Genomic DNA, 4737 nt, shown 5'->3' with positions numbered 1-4737 from the left:
TGATGACCCACAAGTATAGGGGGTGTATCGTAGTATTTTCGATAAGTAAGAATGTCGATCCCAACGAGGAGCGAAGGTGTTGACAAGCAGTTTCGATGAAGGATTCACTTGTAAATGCTCACGGACAAGTATTCGGGGGTTTTGATGTAACGGATGAACAAAGTACGAGTAAGTAAAGTGCGAGAGTAACAATTGCAGCGAGTGGCCCAATCCTTTTTAGCACAAAGGACAAGCCGGTTTGTTTACTTATAATGACCAAACGTTCTCGAGGACACATGGGATTTTAGTCTAGTGCTTTCGCTACATACGGCTAAATAATCTTCATTGTTATGATAAGTGTTGTGTGGGTGAACCTATGCTAATGTACCGCCCTTCCTAGGACTAATACATACTTGTGATTATACCCCTTGCAAGCATCCGCAACTACAAGAAAGTAATTAAGAATAAATCTAACCACAGCCTTAAACTGCGAGATCCTGCGATCCCTCCCGCATCGATATACCAACGGGGGTTTAGGTTTCGTCACTCCGGCAACCCCGCAATTGGCAAACGAATACAAGATGCATTCCCCTAGGCCCATAAATGGTGAAGTGTCATGTAGTCGACGTTCACATGACACCACTAGAAGAATAACACCACAACTTAAATATCATACCATTGAATATTACTCAACCATAGTTCACTACTAACATTTAGACTTCACCCATGTCCTCAAGAACTAAACGAACTACTCACGAGACATCATATGGAACATGATCAGAGGTGATATGATGATGAATAACAATCTGAACATAAACTTGGTTCAATGGTTTCACTCAATAGCATCAACAACAAGTAGAGATCGATACCGGGAGAGTTTCCCCTATCAAACAATCAAGATCAAACCCAAATTGCTACGGCGGTGATGGTGTCTGATACGTCTCCGACGTATCGATAATTTCTTATGTTCCATGCCACATTATTGATGTTATCTACATGTTTTATGCACACTTTATGTCATATTCGTGCATTTTACGGAACTAACCTATTAACAAGATGCCGAAGTGCCGATTCTGTTGTTTTCTCGCTGTTTTTGGTTTCAGAAATCCTAGTAAGGAAATATTCTCGGAATTGGACGAAATCAAAGCCCGGGGCCTATTTTTCCACGGAGCTTCCAGAAGACCGAAGAACACACGAAGTGGGGCCACGAGGTGGCGACACCACGTGGCGGCGCGGCCCAGGGGGGGCCCGCGCCGCCCTATGGTGTGGCCCCCTCGTCTGGCCCCCGACTCTGCCCTTCCGCCTACAAATAGCCTCCGTGACGAAAACCCCAGTACCGAGAACCACGATACGGAAAACCTTCCAGAGACGCCGCCGCCGCCGATCCCATCTCGGGGGATCCAGGAGATCGCCTCCGGCACCCTGCCGGAGAGGGGAATCATCTCCCGGAGGACTCTACGCCGCCATGGTCGCCTCCGGTGTGATGTGTGAGTAGTCTACCCCTGGACTATGGGTCCATAGCAGTAGCTAGATGGTTGTCTTCTCCCCATTGTGCTATCATTGTCGGATCTTGTGAGCTGCCTAACATGATCAAGATCATCTATCTGTAATCCTATATGTTGCGTTTGTTGGGATCCGATGAATAGAGAATACTTGTTATGTTGATTATCAAAGTTATGCTTATGTGTTGTTTATGATCTTGCATGCTCTCCGTTACTAGTAGATGCTCTGGCCAAGTAGATGCTTGTAACTCCAAGAGGGAGTACTTATGCTCGATAGTGGGTTCATGCTCGCATTGACACCGGGACGAGTGACAGAAAGTTCTAAGGTTGTGTTGTGCTTGTTGCCACTAGGGATAAAACATTGATGCTATGTCTAAGGATGTAGTTGTTGATTACATTACGCACCATACTTAATGCAATTGTCCGTTGCTTGCAACTTAATGCTGGAGGGGTTCGGATGATAACCTCGAAGGTGGACTTTTTAGGCATAGATGCGGTTGGATGGCGGTCTATGTACTTTGTCGTAATGCCCAATTAAATCTCACTATACTCATCATGATATGTATGTGCATTGTCATGCTCTCTTTATTTGTCAATTGCCCAAGCTGTAATTTGTTCACCCAACATGCTTGTTCGTCTTATGGGAGAGACACCTCTAGTGAACTGTGGACCCCGGTCCAATTCTCTTTACTCGAAATACAATCCACTGCAATACTTGTTCTACTGTTTTCTCGCAAACAATCATCTTCCACACAATACGGTTAACTCTTTGTTACAGCAAGCCGGTGAGATTGACAACCTCACTTGTTTCGTTGGGGCAAAGTACTTTGGTTGTGTTGTGCGGGTTCCACGTTGGCGCCGGAATCCCTGGTGTTGCGCCGCACTACATCTCGCCGCCATCAACCTTCAACGTGCTTCTTGGCTCCTCCTGGTTCGATAAACCTTGGTTTCTTTCCGAGGGAAAACTTGCTGCTGTGCGCATCATACCTTCCTCTTGGGGTTGCCCAACGAACGTGTGAAATACACGCCATCAAGCTCTTTTTACGGCGCCGTTGCCGGGAGATCAAGACACGCTGCAAGGGGAGTCTCCACTTCTCAATCTCTTTACTTTGTTTTTGTCTTGCTTTAGTTTTATTTACTACTTTGTTTGCTGCACTAAATCAAAATACAAAAAAATTAGTTGCTAGTTTTACTTTATTTGTTATCTTGTTTGCTATATCGAAAACACAAAAAAATTAGTTACTTGCATTTACTTTATCTAGTTTGCTTTATTTACTTGTTGCTAAAATGGCCAACGCTGAAAATACTAAGTTGTGTGACTTCACAACCACAAATAATAATGATTTCTTATGCACACCTATTGCTCCACCTGCTACTACAGCAGAATTCTTTGAAATTAAACCTGCTTTACTTAATCTTGTTATGAACAATCAATTTTCTGGTGTTAGTTCTGATGATGCTGCTGCCCATCTCAATAATTTTGTTGAACTATGTGAAATGCAAAAATATAAAGATGTAGATGGTGATATTATTAAACTAAAATTGTTCCCTTTCTCATTAAGAGGAAGAGCTAAAGATTGGTTGCTATCTCTGCCTAAGAATAGTATTGATTCATGGACTAAATGCAAGGATGCTTTTATTGGTAGATATTATCCCCCTGCTAAAATTATATCTTTGAGGAGTAGCATAATGAATTTTAAACAATTAGATACTGAACATGTTGCTCAAGCTTGGGAAAGAATGAAATCTCTGGTTAAAAATTGCCCAACCCATGGATCGACTACTTGGATGATCATCCAAACCTTCTATGCGGGACTAAATTTTTCTTCACGGAATTTATTGGATTCAGCTGCTGGAGGTACCTTTATGTCCATCACTCTTGGTGAAGCAACAAAGCTTCTTGATAATATGATGATCAACTACTCTGAATGGCACACGGAGAGAGCTCCACAAGGTAAGAAGGTAAATTCTGTCGAAGAAACCTCTTCCTTGAGTGATAAGATTGATGCTATTATGTCTATGCTTGTGAATGATAGGACTAATATTGATCCTAATAATGTTCCATTAGCTTCATTGGTTGCACAAGAAGAACATGTTGATGTAAACTTCATTAAAAATAATAATTTCAACAACAATGCTTACCGGAACAATTCTAGTAACAACTATAGGCCATATCCTTATAATAATGGCAACGGCTATGGTAATTCTTATGGGAATTCTTACAACAATAATAGGAGTTCACCCCCTGGACTTGAAGCCATGCTTAAAGAATTTATTAGTACACAAACTGCTTTTAACAAATCTGTTGAAGAAAAGCTTGGGAAAATTGATATACTTGCTTCTAAAGTCGATAGTCTTGTTGCTTGATGTTGATCTTTTGAAATCAAAAGTTTTGCCTAATGAGAATCATCATAATAAAATTACTACTACAGCAAATGCCATTCAAGTTAGAATTAATGAGAATATAAGATTAATGGCTGAACTGCGTGCTAGGTGGGATAGAGAAGAAAATGAAAAACTAGCTAAAGAGAAGAATATAGCTAAAGTTTGGACTATTACCACCACTAGTAATGCTAATGCTACACATGTTGCTGCACCTTCTACTCATACTAATAAAAGAATTGGTGTTAGCAATGTTTCCACTTCTAATGCAAAGCGCGAAAACTGCCTGAAACTGCTAAAACCGCTGAAACTGCCTGTGATAAAGCTGCTGAAATTTTTTCCAACATTGGGGATGATGATCCCATTGCTTTAGATTATAATGGTTTGAATTTTGATGATTGCCACATCTCTGAAGTTATAAAGTTCTTGCAAAAACTTGCTAAAAGTCCTAATGCTAGTGCTATAAATTTGGCTTTCACGCATCATATTACAAATGCCCTCATAAAAGCTAGAGAAGAGAAACTAGAGCGTGAAGCCTCTATTCCTAAAAAGCTAGAGGATGGTTGGGAGCCCATCATTAAGATGAAAGTTAAAGATTTTGATTGTAATGCTTTATGTGATCTTGGTGCAAGTATTTCTGTTATGCCTAAGAAAATTTATAATATGCTTGACTTGCCACCGCTGAAAAATTGTTATTTGGATGTTAATCTTGCTGATCATTCTACAAAGAAACCTTTGGGTAAAGTTGATAATGTTCGCATTACCGTTAACAATAACCTTGTTCCTGTTGATTTTGTTGTCTTGGATATTGAATGCAATGCATCTTGTCCCATTATATTGGGAAGACCTTTTCTTCGAACTGTTGGTGCTACCA

This window comes from Lolium rigidum, chromosome 2 (genome assembly GCF_022539505.1).
Source record: "Lolium rigidum isolate FL_2022 chromosome 2, APGP_CSIRO_Lrig_0.1, whole genome shotgun sequence".
Classification (NCBI taxonomy): domain Eukaryota; kingdom Viridiplantae; phylum Streptophyta; class Magnoliopsida; order Poales; family Poaceae; genus Lolium; species Lolium rigidum.
Note: the sequence above shows the minus strand (reverse complement) of the source record.